This window comes from Mya arenaria, chromosome 16 (genome assembly GCF_026914265.1).
Source record: "Mya arenaria isolate MELC-2E11 chromosome 16, ASM2691426v1".
Classification (NCBI taxonomy): Eukaryota; Metazoa; Mollusca; class Bivalvia; order Myida; family Myidae; genus Mya; species Mya arenaria.
The window spans coordinates 41,367,967-41,385,498 of record NC_069137.1 but is presented as its reverse complement, the minus strand read 5'-3'; the positions used below and the strand labels follow the sequence as shown (position 1 = coordinate 41,385,498).

Below are 17,532 nucleotides of genomic sequence, written 5' to 3'. Positions count from 1 at the left end.
ATGTTTTTTTTATCAAAAGGGATCAAAATGGACAAACTCTTTGGCCAGGAGCCTCACACTTGTAAGGCATGTTTGCCATGACCAGCATTTGATCTCTAACGATTGAAGGTCAGTTGGTCAAATTGTAATGTTGCGAGGACATTATTAAATTTTAATAAATTCACAAACTTATCAAGCTCCATCGGATTGTTGCATGTGAAATATGTGTTCTAACGTTCAAGGTAAATGTCACAATTTGAGGTCAATGTCAAACAAAACAATGACAATGAATCAATCACCTTGAAGGCGTTTGTAAAGATAAATTGGATCAGACCCATTTATTCAACGTCTATGTTATACACTTATAGCTAGTCATCCGACAAACCTTATTCGGTGAAATCTGTCGCATTCCTGGACAGCTTTTCTTTTACAATCGTAGAATTCACGAATGGCGTACGACGGATCCATAATGTTACAAACAAAGTGTCATCAAACAATTATCAGTGCGTGATTCTAATTTACATTTTTTAAATTTATTTTACCTTTTCAACTGATAACAACTTTATATTGCACATCAAACAAACATTTAAACTGATGATTTATTGAATAAGATGAAATCTTCAGAGTCAAATACCTTAATGGTAATGGTACAGAAGGAAACGTAATGATTAATCAAGGAGAATAACTCCAATAGAGGCCATTCCGACGTAGAATACGCGTTGTCAAACTTAACGCATGCCGACAAACACTGTGTTTAACTGAAACAGATTAAAACATTAAGTTTAACTCAATGAAATTAAACAAATGTGATAAAAGCATTTGAAAGACATGAAACCAGATAAAAACAGCTTAAAGTTTAATTACAGTCAATATTAATTTCGGTAACAATCATGTCTTAATTAATTAAATCATTTATTTTGCAGAACTGAAATAACAAATTTAAACCTTATGCAGCATTTGAAATATGACAAATTCAGAAACACATATATTGCAAATTTACAATAAGAAAACATGCATTGTCAAGCAACAAGGCGTAGGTACGGCTATCAATTATTTTTACACATCTCAAAACTATTCATTTGAAAGAACACTAATATAGACATTACGCTTGCGATGGCCTTTGTAAAAAGAATCCTTCTATTTCTCTGTTAAAGTGACACTCTTATTCAAATTCAATACATACACATGTATAACAAACATACATTTTGAGTGATAAACCTTTAAATACTTACTAAATAATGCATTGATGGAAATATTAACTGCCGAAAACAAAATTATAACCGTTAATTTATTAGCTAAATAGGCAAAATTTAGATGATTGGCGAGTGCTTAAAGATTTGATGTGATCAACTTTCGTCTCATAATGTAGAAACACCGTGTTAACCGCACCTTACTTTCAAAGAAACTCGGTCTCCTTCATAAAGACCATTGTTTTGACAGTTATTCATCCCTTGCGATATATCAAAACAATTATATTAATTGCGGTAAATATTTTCTGGGAGTAAGAATGTCTCTTTAAGTATTTTGTAGATTAGACAAAGGCTGTTTTTACGCGTTGAAGACGGAACATATATAATTGTTTTATATAAGGGTAGCACTCTTTATTATTCTTTTTTTCTCTGTGAACGTACTTTCACGACATGATGACAAATACAATGATTTAATGACCAGTCCATCTTTACTGAAAAGCTAAATTAAAATAGAATCCTCATCCAGCGTTGATGAAACGTCTTTTTTGCTGTAACTGTTCGCAACTTTGTATACATTGTCAAGGTAACCGATTTAACACCGGCACACTTTACTAGCCAACCTTCCATAGAAGTACGAGCATGCACAAGAAAAACAACAACTCAAACATAATAACATATTATACCAAATTGTGTGAAGTCACCAACATTTTAGGCAATGGTTAAATGAATTAAATCAGAGTTTAAGCTAATGTAGCATCTTAACATTGGCATATAATACGACCCTATGAAGGGCAGTAACTCGAACAGAGCTCAGCGCAAGGTAAACTTATAGTTGTCCAACTTTACTTTGTATGTAATTGCTAAAAGAGTATGATTTAACAAATATAAATAAATATATAAAGTTTGTAATAAAATTTATTTAAAATGGTAACAGCTCTTGAAAAAAATCATTTGACCGGAGTTTAAAATTGTTTCGCCTTATATTCGTGCTGTTTCGTAACTTTTCTATATGACTCACGCTTTCATACTCACAGCTATAAACATGATCATGTTGGAATAAAGGCTCCTGCACTTGTCCTTGTTGTTACAATTATTTGTTTAAAACCGGATACCGCTCAAGTCGTTGTATAAGGGGGTGTTGACAATGAAGCTACTTTTTTTACTGACAATGGAAGTTTCGATCGAAAAAAAATGCTTTGTGTATAGTTTGCATATGGTTTGCGGTTCGAATGGATCGTTCTCCGTTTATAACATCTAGCTATCAGAGCTTTAAATATTTGTGAAATAAACCTAGTAATTTGAATCTACACTACACAAAACTGTCGAATACCATATTTCCCGCTGACAGTTGTTTTGTTAGGGTACAGGTTTATTATAAACAAAGCATACACATAATCATTTGGATGATTAGGCTTCGCTATTGACAAATTTCGTTATCATTATACACCATTAATGTATTGATATACTATTGGTTCAGCGGTAAAGACCCCATTTAGCATTTTAGAGTGCCCTGGTGCGAACCTGCAGGCGATGTTTTTAATGTCTGTTTTTGTTTAGTTTGATATTCTAAGACACATGCTGGACAAATTATTTTCAAGTTTTTAACTGTCGAATACAATACTTCCCGTTGACAGTTGTTTTGTTAGAGTGCAGGTTTATCATAAACAAAAAACATACACATACACATAAACATTTGAATGTTTATACTTTGGGCTTCAATATTGACAAATTTTGTTATAACCATTAATGTATTGCTATACTATTTTTTCAGCGTTAAAGACCCCGTTTAGCATTTCAGAGTGTTTTGGTGTGAAACTGCAGTAGAATGAATTTATCTGAATTCTAATACTAATGCTCGAGAAATTATTTTAAAAAATCAACGATGAAAATAGTCGATGAATTCAATACTGCAGCTTTAAGTTTTTTTATTTTTAAAATTGTTCCTTGTATTGAAACTTCCTAAGGCCACACCAAATTAACGTTTCGTTCCTTTGATTTTTGCCAAAATAAATGGAGCGAGCGAGCGAAAAATAAATACAATTTTGTCAGTTTTCATTAAACCCGAAGCGAGCTAAGAGCGAAAAATATTTTTTTTCCTTATAATGAATATAAAAAAAAGATTGTTCAATATAAATGCCCTTAAACACATTTTAATGCAATCTTGAACTGAACCTCTTATGGACATTGGAAAAATGTCAGAATAAATTAAAACGTATTTTTATATGACGATCATTCATAATAAAAAATAGCATTTCTTTTAGGAAAAAGTTCTAAACGACTGAAGTAAATCTACCCGAATCACTTCAACATCATTTGCAACTGTATTTAGACTTACTAAGTATTGATTTCACATGTGTTCAATTGATGTTTTACAAAGGCATCATCAAACATCAAACACTTTTGATTTCTATACTAAGTTTTGTTTTTATTATCACAGGAAATGCAATGGCATGTGCTTATCAAAACAAAAAGAACAAGGGTTGTGCAGAGTACTTTTATGGTCAATGTTTTTATGCACCAGCCAATTGTATATGGACCCCCTTAGTCCGGAATAGCGGATACTTTAACTTCTGGTCCATCCAATCCCGGGTAAAATACCCGACCTGCAAGGACAAACTGCTGGCAAAATACCTGCCAAATGCCCCCCACGCCGGGATACCTAGGTAAGGCCCATTCCCCGATAGTATCGGAGTGAAGACAAAACCACTGCATTCACTAGACACTGCGGGGCTATCTGGAAGGTAAAATCTAAGGTGATAATCTTAGGCTTACCTATGATTTAGTCTATCCAGACCAGTGTTTATATCGCTAATTGTGAAAAAAAAATTTGTTCAAAACTGTCGTTTGTCAGAATTTGGTCAAAAATGAGCTTGATACATCTATTTGGACCAAAATGACTCATGTTTCTGCTAAGTTTCTGTCATCTTTAACATCGGCGTGTATAATGTAAAATTTTGGTCACTTGTATTATTACTTGAGTCAAATAATACTTAGTTGATTATTCCATCCAAAACGAGTCACTATCAACGCAATATTATACTATCAGTCACAGATACACAAGCTATATTGCATAATAATGGCTTTAATGCATGAGACGATGATTTAAAGCATGCTCAAAACATATTTATTGTCAAAAACAGGTTTTAATTTCCAAAATTACGGCCTCATTGTTTATACCGGAAGCCGCCATTTTGATTGAATTTATTGAAAGCCATGCTAAACCGATTGATATACAGTATAAAAATACCACGCAATGGTAACTTCCCTATACAAAGAACCGTAAACTAGGGTAGAAAATTATAATTGATTATTTTTCAGCCCTTTAAAAAGTTAGTACTTGAACAAATCTGATTGGGAATCAAAATGTAGGTGCGGGCACACAAAAAAATGATATCTATTTAGGAATATAGGAGCGTTAAATCCGTGGAACAAATCATCAATTTGGTGTGGCCTAAGCGCTTATTACTTCAAGTAATGTTTCACTTAATTCGCAGGAAACCTTGATGTAAATATCTTGCTTCCAATAAAAAAAATGTACCTGTCGTCTGTATATTAAGTAAAATGGTATGTAAAATGCAAAGATGTTAATATATGAATGTCAAACTGACAGGTATAATCACAAGTTTCTTTCTGTCATTTATAGTGACATGAAGATGACATGTGTGTGTTTTGTTAGATATATGAGATTTTCGCTCACATAATACGGTGTTATACAAAAGCATTTTCATAATTTCATTTCAATCTCTCGGCATTCGATAAAAAACAAACATTACCTGTCCCTTAAAGCTGCACTCTCACAGAGTGAACATTTTGGCAACTTTTTATTTTTTGTCTTGGAACGAGCCAATTTTTGCGAAAATCCATGGAAACCAGTTATATAATATTTTGCATAGATCGTGCAAAATGTAAAGAATAACAAATCATTTTTAAAGCAAGTTGATTTGAGTTATATGCACACATTAATACAATATCTATGGGACAATGCAATCCTTCTACAATAATATGAATATAAATAAAATATCCAATATAAAAGCTTTTATATTAAACTTAATGTCAACCTGTTCAAAATTATTCAAAATCTTAAATGGTATTGACTTTTCAAAAGTGCACTGATCAAGTATTACTTCACTATAGAACTACCTTTTTTAAGAATATTGAGCATGATGTATAGCCATACAAGCCTACTTGTATCGTTTAAATTGCAAAAATCCCCTTCTCACAATGCTGAATACTCGTTAAGTATTAATTTAACGTAGTAGAACAGCTGTTTAACTTGAATTAAGACTAAATGCACACCTCAAATCAAATACTTTGTCAAATTATGTACGCTATAAACAAACTAATAGATTGGTAATCTATACGACTAAAATGAGTGAAGAATGTAAACGCTCTTTATTGAAAATAGATACCGTTTCTGATTACCCGTCTCAAAGATTTGGTAATTCATGTTAAAACTTACTGTGCCGTATACTGACATGGATTTTAAATATTTAATTTGTTTGTTTTTCACAATTTGCACAGGTAATATGTACGCTTTTATCATTTGTTTCTTTCCATGTTTACTTAAATAAAAGTTGTGTTTTATCTTAAAACGTATGTGAGAACAGCGAATAAAACGCAGTAATAATATATAATAATGGATGTTATTTTCAGTGAATGATCAAACATATAACGTCGAGTGAGCACCAGAAATCAAAGTTTCGTATTTGAACTTTCGGTTTTCACGGGAAGAAATCATTTGGAAGCCGACTGAAACATACATTTTATTTTCTCTATGAATAAAACCTTTTAAAATGGTGTTATATGTACTGAAATGCAAAGGCGCGCTTAGTTTATGATTTTATCAAGACGTTTTACAAAAAAATATATTAAGAAGTATTTTTCAAAACTGTATACGCGCAGATGTTTGATGTTGACAATAAAGAAGGTAAACAATTTAAAGCTGCACTCTCACATATTTACCGATTTGACAACTTTTTTTATTTCTTGTCTTGGAATGAGCCATTTTGGGGTAAATATCAGTACTACAGTGATATAAGACTGCTGACAAAAGATTAGATCGCAGATTTCAATTTTTATACAGGGTAGAAAAAATGATAATGAATGCAGATACTTATCGACAACCTATATAAACCGGAAAAATATAAATGATAACGAACGCGGATACTTTTATACAGGGTAGAATTAAATGACATTGCAAGCGGATACTAATCAACATCTATACAGGGTAGAATTAAAGGACATTGCAAACGGATATTTATCGACATTTATACAGGGTAGAATTAAATGATAATGCAATCGGATACTCATCAACATTTATACAGGGTAGAATTAAATGATAATGCAATCGTATACTCATCAACATTTATACAGGGTAGAATTAAATGATATTGCAAGCGGATACTAATCAACATCAATACATGGTAGAATTAAAGGACATTGCAAACGGATATTTATCGACATTTATACAGGGTAGAATTAAATGATAATGCAATCGGATACTCATCAACATTTATACAGGGTAGAATTAAATGATAATGCAATCGGATACTCATCAACATTTATACAGGGTAGAATTAAATGATATTGCAAGCGGATACTAATCAACATCAATACAGGATAGAATTAAAGGACATTGCAAACGGATACTTATCGACATTTATACAGGGTAGAAATAAATGATAGTGTAAGCGGATACTTATCCATATTTATACAGGGTAGAATTAAATGATATTGCAAGCGGATACTTATCAACATTTATACAGGGTAGAATTAAATGATAATGCAAGCGGATACTTATCAACAATTATACAGAATAGAATTAAATGATATTGAAAGCGGATACTTATCAACTTGTATACGGGGTTAAAATAGATGCTAATGAAGCAGGACTTTTCAACCTTTATAACATTTTCCTGCTTTAAAAATTGTCAGTGTCGATCATTTTGATATTCATCAGCAAGATATTGATAATTTTCAGTCTCAGGGAAAAGTTTTAATAACTGGTTATATGAATTCCCGAGTAGGAAATAGACGTTATTATATAGTGTGCGACAATTTTGTTATTTTTATTGACCAAGAATACTATATACCTGATTTGACATCGTCTAGATTAACTGATGACAAGATTTATAATGAGTACGATTAAAAATTGATTGACGTTTGTAAATCATGTTCTTTGTGAGTAGCCAACAGTAGAATAGGTCGAAATACTTGGACATTCTCGTTCATGAGTCACGTGGGCTCTATCGTTATATATAGTCTCTAACTGAAAGGTGGAACTTTTCAGTATATTGACACATTTAAGGTCGATGTGTTTAGTGAGTGGTCTGATCATTGCTCACTGTCATTTGTTATCCAAAACAATAGTGCTGTATGTTTTGTTGAGCCTTCATCCGAGCGAATGAGAGTATAGTAGGGTGACGCATTTAAAAAATATTGTCTTAGTTGGTTATTTGGCAAGCTGACTGATTTTAATAACTTGTTACAAAGGAAAATATTTTATCTAAACCGGATCTTTTGTTCTTAACCAAGAATACATAGTAGAGAAAGGTCTGAAGGTTCTTTTTGAAATTATAAATAACAAAGCATAACAACTTTAAGCCTAGCGTTCTATGTCCATTGTTTGACGCTTGTGTTGGGGCCACGTGGAGTCATGGATCAGCAACATGGGGATCTTCAAATTCAAAAGGGATCGAGCGTATTCACCTTACATTTTGTAAGTATACACTTGATGTTAAAAACAATTTATGCAAGATGGCCTATCGGCGAAATACTAGGTAGATACCCTGTATACGTCAACAGATTTGCTAGTTCTTTTTATTTATAAAGTTTCGCTTTTTATAGCAATATATCCTCTCAATAAAACAATGGCTTACCTGAGAGCATGCCGTAAAATAATTTTATGATTCATAATTTATGATTTAACAACAACAATAACACAATGTTCTCAAGGCTTAATAATTTAACAACAACAATAACACAATGTTTTCAAGGCTTAATGATTTAACAACAACACTACCACAATGTTTTTAATGCTAAATGATTTAGCAACGACAAAAATAAAGTCCCAAAGGCTTAATGATTTAGCAACAACAAAAACACAATGTTCCCAAGGCTTAATGTTTGAACAAAAACAAAAGAACAATTTTCTCAAGACTTAATGATTTAAAATCAAGAATAACACAATGTTAAGATTGACTGGGCAATGCACAGTTTATTTGTAATGTCGCCGCATGGCGCCATTATTCGTCAACTTCAGTTATGTCTTTTACTTTGAGACACTTGGCCTACATAAATACGGCTATTAATGAAAACGGTTATTTAACGGCTATGTAAACAAACTGTACTTTAATAAATTGCAATATTTATTCAAAATGCGCTTGAAATTAATGGTCTATACGCTAAATTACTAGACGTTGGTTGGTCCTTGAACAGTGCGTAAATGCCTGTCATGCATGTTCTGAGCGGCACTTACTATCAAGATGTTATCCTGTTTAAATTGTTCTGTGTAATTTGGTCTCGAATCATACGTAAGCCTATAACATTCAGAGTTGTTATTTTTTAACATTTTTTAAACCGAGAAATTCGGGCTCTATAGAATAGTTTTATTCTGCATTATCACTAATCAAATATTGCAGTCATTGTACATACCTCACGCAAAATGACCAACGTCGTTTGGTATAATGTAAAATAATCGATAAATCCTAATAACCGTGTAACCATCATGACCTATTGAAATTACATTTGTGGAAGTAACGTCCATTTTGTGACTATTTAAGCAAAACCCTTTCATCTTCGTTTGATACGAGTTTGCTTTTTAAAATGTTTAACACGTTTGATTGATTAATATATGTTTTGATTTATATCAATTTTTACACGCATCACATTAATTGGCTAGTATATATTTTTTTGATATTTTATCAACCTTTTAATAGTGTATACATGTTCTTCCACTTATATTAACTTTAATATTTTAACAGCGTTATTACAAGTTAAAGGTGTTCGAATTTACTCGTGTTTAACTGACCGCCCCAAGGCTCGAACATAATACCTCTTGAAGGAGAGGCAGGCAGATATACGACTTGTCCAATCTCTCAGCTATTATTATACCTCATTATCATAAACTAATGGACTAAGGATTATATGACGACATGAGCATCTTAAAATAACGTTGCATATGTCATCGCTTTGTTTTGACCATCACGGTGCATATTTAACCTCGCAGATAAAGAGAAAATATATGATTTTTGGGAACACGTGATTAAGACATTTTGAGTCCTGAATCACTGAAGGACGATTATGTTTCGGACCCGATCACATGACGACATTCTCTACTTTTGCATTAAATTTAATTGCACTTGTCATTGCTGTAGTTATGTCTATATATTTACATCCGTACTTGATTATCTGAACGATGCAAATTGAGTTCATTTGCATGAACCGGTTGACCTTTTGTGTCCTTTGTAGGTGGAGTCTGGCAAGAAAGAAACGCTCTGGTTTGGCGCTTGTGAATCACCACGCGTATAAATCTAACTACGATCTATTTTATTGCTAAATATAGCTGGGAACATGTTCTGCTTAATACCGGCTTGTTTACAATCTTCATTTGATGTTTAATGAAGTATTTAAATGAAAAAGACATTCTTTTTTAGAAATATCATTAGAAAAATGCTTTATTTTTCATTTGATTACAAAATAACACGAAATGAACAATTAATCAAAACAAATTAAATTAATTACGCTGTTTTTACTACGGTTCGTCCTGCAACAATTGTCAAAACAAACATGATTAATGAGTTCGACAATTTCTTTATAGGACAAGAATATGATCCATTATCGGGTTCAGACAATAAATATATATTTCCTCGAAATAATTAGGCAATATCATCGTCCAGTCATTTGAAAAGGTCAGTAATTATATACTTTCAACTGAGACAAAGCCAGTGGCACTTGTGATGGAAGGGACATAAAAACCAAAACTAAAACGGTTTAAACCACTGGCAGATGAAGAAATCAACAACATTGAGGGAAAACATCAAAACAACCTTCACAAAGAAAAACAACCAATGGGGCATAAATTTGTTTCAGAGTATGAAATACAAATTTATGCCCACTCACATGGGTCATGCATATGTAAAACAGGAGTTAAAATGTATCGAAGTTCTGTTGATTAAAATAAACATAATATAACAAAAATCATTATCACCTCTATATATTTTACAGCAATTACCAAATGATTAAACAAATATTGGATTATTTATTTTTGTCTGCAAAATACCTATGTACTATTTAGTATGCTGAGGATAAAATAAACGCCTGCCTAAAACACCAAGGGCGACAAGTGCTTTATCCATTTACATTCGCCATACACGTTTTGTTCCCCTTATTTTCATTGAAGACTGGTTCTCTAACACTTTAACGTCGAAATCAATGGGAATTAAAAAGCGAAAATGTAAATATCAGTATTGATTCTTATTTTCCATGCGTTCTTGCAGTAAGCTAGCGCTTCTTTGATTTGCAAAATCGCGGCCGACCGTTCATACTTCATGAACACACGAAAAATAAGAATTTATCGTTAAATTACCTCATTTTTACTCTTGTTTTCAGTGATTTAACGCAAACTGAATAAATGGGTCGGCGCGCTGTTGGTTGACAGTACATTACTTTTAGGTATAAATTTGTATTTCATCGGTATTTTTCAGAATTTCATACTGCATATATTTGCGTTTTATTTGGTTTATTTTACATTCTATAACAAATATAATTCCATTCAACAATTATTATGAACACTAGTAAATACAATTAACTGAATGCTTGATGACATCCAGCTTAAAACCATGTACCTAGGATATAGAATATACGATAAAAAATATTAATTTGATAAATATTGACCAATCAATGAACATTTTTGATCACCAAACCAAAATCATAATCGGTTTATACAGTTTATACCTTTGCCTACTGAGGACGACGGGTCATTGGTAAACGCAGCGTGTTTTAATTTTGGCAGTGTAGTGCTATAGTTATTGCTAGTGGTAGAAGTGTTGAAGTAGCAGTGGCACAACTTGTGTAATTACCAGTACCGGTTATAGTAGCAGTAGCTGTAGCAGTAGTACAAGTAGCAATACATGTGTATGTCAATGCTTTACATGTTAAGTAACCAACGATATATACGAGCCTACGATACCAATGCTAACATTTCACACATCAGCCGCATTGATTATGTTCTAAAGGAATCTAACCCTTGGAGAAATTCGTCCGAACCAAAAAGAAGGGGCACCTTTTTTAGTGTTTCGGGATTTTTTGCTAGAAAAGCTGCTGATCACCAGTAACTAGATCAGTAAATAATTAAAAAAAATAACAACGTTGACGTTTACAACGTTGTTAACATAAACAGAGTTTTGAAAAATCGGCCCATTTTTTATTACCTTATATCGTGCATTTATGTAACTCTTGATAAGCTATTGTTACATTTTGTGAACGTGCAGGCCGGTATAAATAAAATATTCTACATTAATTAGTTAAGTTAAAGCACGGTTAGATGCAACAAACTTTTTTATTTAGATCCATTATTATGTGGAAGTCTTTGAGTTGAATGATCAAAGCATTACTTGAAAGAAGTATAAGCGACATTTTGGCGCTTTTTCAACTTGTGCATTTTAAGTTTGCATAAAACGTTTATGATACAAAATTGCAAAGGCGTGCTTAGTTTTTGATTTAGTCATTACATTCCAGAGAGAACGTCAAAAAAATCCCAGTAGTAAACGTAATGGCGTAAGATTTTAAGAATACGCGGGATAACAATTTAAAACATTGGATGATATTCATTAAGTTCATTAATCATTTTCTAAAGTATATAATTATCAACTTTTTACAAGAGTTGGCACCAATGCTATAGAAAGCGATTCAACAAAGGATAAAAAGGGGGCTCAAGCTTATGTACTTTCGCCATCGAAATATACCCATTCGGTTAGCCCGCTAAAATTACCGTAAATTATAGTCTAAAGTTAAATAGTCATTGGTTAAACATATCATATTAAGATACTATCCGTTATGTCATGAAAGAGAAAGGCATAAAAATATAAAGAAAAAAAAAGATCTTCATCGTAAAATGATCCATAAATTAAGAAAAATATAACATTTTAGGTTCGGCCTTTATATAGTGCATTTAATATTTCATTGGCAATTTATAAACTCGCTTGTTTGACATATTTTTAATTTCCTAAACCGCCCTATTAATGAGAGGGGCGTTATGTGCCGGTATGAACTGAGGAAAATGTGCCTCTGTGCGTTTGCCTCGACGTTTTATATACTTTTATTTTCTCTTTTTTCTGTGTTTATATAAAAAATATTTTTAAATATATGCTTTTTATTTATTTCCATTAACAGCAGATAAAAAGCAATTATTTATCAACCTTTATACAGGGTGGATACAAATGATAATGAAAGCGAATAGTTATGAACCTTTGTAAGGGTGAAAACCAATGATAACAAATTCGAACAATTATCCACCTTTATACATGATAAAATGCAATGATAGTAAAGCGAACGAATCCAATGAAAATGACAGCGTATTTGTACCTACTTTTCCACTATGTAGAAACAAATAATAATGAAAGCGTATCCCTGACAGTGTGAAAACCCCGTCAAAATAATTAGATAATGTCCTTGTGATGATGATTTTAATGTTGTGGCTTTCAAAAATTGATTCTCAATGCGTTTTACTATTAAACGTCATAATGAATAAGATTTCATATTTCGAAATAAAATGACTAATACATTTCCTTTAAAACAATAACCCAGTGTCGATGTAAATGATAATTAATATTGTTAATTTATAAGAACCATTTTCTTAGCATTTATCTTGAACTTCTTTAACTCAGTATATGTATTAACAAAAGCTTTATTGTTGATGACATAGTGATTCCGGAACTGAAGTCATTCGTAATGCGTTCACGCATTGAGCGAACTGACGCAACACGAGCCACAGTTAAAAAAATGCGCATTCGAAACGAAATTTAACATCGAGATATCGATATATCCTTTCTACAGAAAAACAATGGTTGAGCTATCTTAACAGTGCGCATTACCTTGTGTTTTCTTGTGTATTTGCAGTGTCAGAGGTTCTGCCTTTGGAATGTTACCAATGCGCTTCGGTAACCACGTCAAATTGTGGGATCCTTTCATATCAGAAGGCGTAACCACTACGAATTGCGTCGGGGTGTGCACGAAAATAATAATCGACGAAAACATAGCTTTCGATGACGGAGGTATGTCGGTCATCTGTGCCTACTGTCTTATTACGTTGTGTGTAACACGTCGACACCTCGTTTGCTTATAACCTTGATGTATTTAGCTTTTCTGTTCTTCGGAAATGAGTTTAACTGACTGCTTTAAGGCGGTTCCTCAATAGCTAGAATACTATCAAAACTGTACAAGACGGATTCGGTCAATTAAGGAGATGTTAAGACGAGGACGAAAGCGGGCCAGCGGTGACATCCAGCATTTCATTTAACATCACCAGCCCACCACCACCCGGAGTACAATAAATACATTTTACTTCAAGACTGGGCACATTGCTTTATTAAAAGCAAACTAATTGGCTTAAATCTGAATAAAAACATCAACATTATAATAATTATTATTATTCGCGGTTGAATAACTGAATTATATCATAGACATAAAATAACCTATAATAATTATTATTATTCGCGGTTGAATAACTGAATTATATCATAGACATAGAATAACCATCTCCAACGCCCTTTTCCACACGTATTGCCACCCAGTAGGCGTTTTGTTTAAAACATCTTATGCCGTTTTAGCGACATCATACATATTACCTTCTATGTTCTTCGGCTGTAGGTAATTGTGCAGTCCTCCATATTTGATAAAAACCTTAAGACGTATCAACACTGTAAGGTACTATTTGTAAAATTCCTTATTCTTTTGAATGTTGAACTTTGTTGGAATGTTTATGGCTTCAGCAGAAATGGTATTGTTTGATATTATGTTGGAATTTCTTGGAATTTTGTAATTCAGTGTTATGACCTCTGATTTCCTCTAATGTTATTTTCATCTTATGAGTAGATGAAGGGACAATAAAAAGGATGAGCGCAAAATTGAGTGAATCATGCCATGATTTCTGGCTTTGATTTGAACGATTGTGTCGATTCGGTTACGCTTTCATACGCTTTACGCTTTCCGATGAGTTAAATCTAGTGTATAATGTTTTTTGTTTTTGTTTTCTTGTGACGTTTTGTGTCCATGATTAGCTTATCTTTAGATCGAAGGTAGACACGCCGCCATGATTGGTTTATGTATAAGAGAAATATGGAACAATCAATTTACGTAACGGCTAATTTGCTCCAATAAAACTATCATAGGATTTACACAATCTGTCTGTTGCTGTTTAAATGCGACTGTTTGTATTCACGACGTCCTGATAACCCTGCAAGCACCTGAACCACAAGGGCTGATTCAATATTAAAACTAAGATAATACCACGCAGAGTGACTGTATAAGTTCTTAAATGTATGTACGACACGACATTTATTTTATTTTATTTTTATTGTTGCATCAATATGTATTTAATGTTACAAATACCATTTAGTAGCATCTGTTTTCGAACACATTCGGACACTTTGTCTGCAGATGTACAACTTTTTCTACTTGCAGATATAGTGAGAGATTGCCTCACAAGCGACTACAGATATAGCGGAGATAAATGCGAACAGGCTTCCGCGCTTGGCTACGAAGGCAAAGTCTGCTTGTGCAATTCCGATCATTGCAATGGTGTCGGCTCGACATCAGCTTCTTGGAGTAGTATTGTTCTAACAGCCATTTTGTTCTCCAATCACATTGTATCTTGGATGTAAAGATTAGTGAGAAAGACAACACAATTACAAACTTTTAGTAGTGCTCTACTGTGAAAATCATAACAAAACATTATACTCTTGGCAAGTTTTGTGACTTGTTACAGAACTGAAATTTGTGGGTTTTCAATTTTGATTTTCGTAATTTATTGTATTTGCTGTTTTAGTCAACGACCACAACAGTCGCGTATGTGTGCCGCCATGTTGGAGTATCCAAAATAATGACGTCACAGTGTAAAATACCCTTTCACGTGACAAAATTATACTAAAAAAAGGTATTAAGCGAATGTCGAAAGAAGGCGTGAAGTTTACTACGATATTTATCGACATTACCCGATATTTACCGGTTCATTAGGGTCCGTAATCCTAAAGTCAATACTAAGACTTACATAGCGCGGTGAAATTAAGCTCTTGAAAGCTGTATTCATTATTCAAAAATCATTATCAATATGAGTAATTTGTAGGCAATTACAAGAACGGATTAGTCGGATTTAAATCTATTCGAAAATCATTGAAAGCGTTTAAGGTCAGTCATTTGGTAAATTTCCGTTCATAGAATATCAACAGAATACGAATGCAATACGAAAGCTGACACCTTGATAATGTTATAGTTAACATAATGTCATTAACTGATAAAGCATTATCACGTACGTCTTATATCTTTACCACTGCTGTCTTATATGCCGTACTAAGTGGCTCAAAAGTGTACTTTCAACAGCATTAAGACCTAATATTAATAATATATATATATACGTCACATTGTGTTTTGTATCTTTCAATAAAACAATCTTTTCAACCTGTTAATACTATCTGTGTTAGTTATTGGCACATATTTAGTACTAGTTGTATTGTACAGCGTAATGTAACGTATCCCTTAGTTAGTAGTTTAACAACTTCTAACAATGGCATGCGTTTTCCACCAGTGATCACAGTAACAGTGTGTTCAGTCAAGTGTGGTCCTATCGCCTATTGATAAATTGAATTCACTTGACGCTTTGCTTACATACTGTTTGGTTCACACAATAAATATATATTCTATATATATATATATATATATATATACATAAGGTTTTTGTCATATTTATTGATTTTTTTGTATTTGTCTTTTATTTTGCTACTTGTATTCACTAAGTTGCTTATTGTACATGTTAATTCCGTCGACAGATGCTTGCTAATGGATCGCGCTTTGCTTACATACTGTTTGGTTCACGCAATAAATATATATGTATATATATATTACAGTCCTTCCGTTGATAGAACCCGTAACGCCCATCCGGTGTCATATATATATTTACTTGTCTCCCGAGCTTATTTCCACACTTTAACTAACTTGACGATAACTTCCTGTTAGAGTAGCAGTGATATACGATGGTTTAAAGGCTACAAATACAATTTAATGCAATAATGCCGGGGAAAACAACATTTTAAGAAAATAATGATGAAATGAAGCTGCATAGTAATAAGTTCAAATTCACGTACGTTCAAATCTGACAAACAGAATTGTGATGATTCATTGTTTAAAAAAATCCATTGACCCAAATAAACAAAATCTGCTTCAGTCAACATCGCTATATCATCACCTACACCTAGAATCTTTCCCGAATAATGCACACTCATTTAAAAGATATAACCTTTAATAAATATCACTTCATATTTGACTAAGATCACACAAGGCTACTACTACTACTACTTACATGCCTTCATATTGGTTTTCAAATTGAGCGAAGTCCTGGACTTACGATACTGATAAAACGTCTTCTGCTCATGCAAATGAACTTACAGAATAACAAGAATATTACTAGAAAATCGACCTGACATACCACCACTTGTTACACCAAAGTGGCATTATAGAACAGTGGACGTTTTGAAACAGGAAATTTTAAGATTTTACTAATGTTATTGAGCTCGATTGTGAAGACAACCATAAGCTGATAAGAATCAGGCAAGTACTGGCGTACTTTTCGAAAGGCGAGTAAAACGTGGCTCTCTATGGGCTCGACCCCACAACTTTCTGGCTAACAGGAAGCCACCTATACTACTAGTCCATTCTTATCCCGTACGAGATTGTGTATGTTGTAAAACGTGAGGGATAAATTACAAATGCATTTCATTAATATGTCATGTGGTAGTCTTATTTGGCTAATTTTATAAAAACAGTCATGGCTATAAATCAAAATTTGAAATCGCGTTTTAAATGATATTTTACTTTTTTGAATGTATAGCAATAGCCATGTTCGCGTGTGCGACTTTTAGAAAGGGTACAGTAAAATCCGATTACACATGTACCGAATGGTAGGTTTTACTCACGCTTAACAAAAGAGTGTATCTAATGAAATGACAATTGAATATCCAACCGTTTAAATAATTGTCTTTTCAACCTCAAGTGGAAACCCATTGAGATTAAAATCTTCAAGCACACAATTAACCTTTTTTTGAGCTTTGCCTTTAAGGTCGAATATCTTAGTTTTAAATTTCATGTCTCACCT

The 17,532-nt window shown here is 32.9% G+C and overlaps 1 long non-coding RNA gene across 1 annotated transcript; it reads left to right on the top strand.

Moving 5' to 3' along the window:
- Positions 1-5,474: 5,474 nt before the first annotated feature.
- On the top strand, positions 5,475-15,803 carry LOC128221064 (uncharacterized). The gene is made up of 3 exons (XR_008258884.1): positions 5,475-5,690; positions 13,287-13,441; positions 14,850-15,803. It is a non-coding gene; the product is annotated as an uncharacterized LOC128221064 (long non-coding RNA).
- Positions 15,804-17,532: the final 1,729 nt, after the last annotated feature.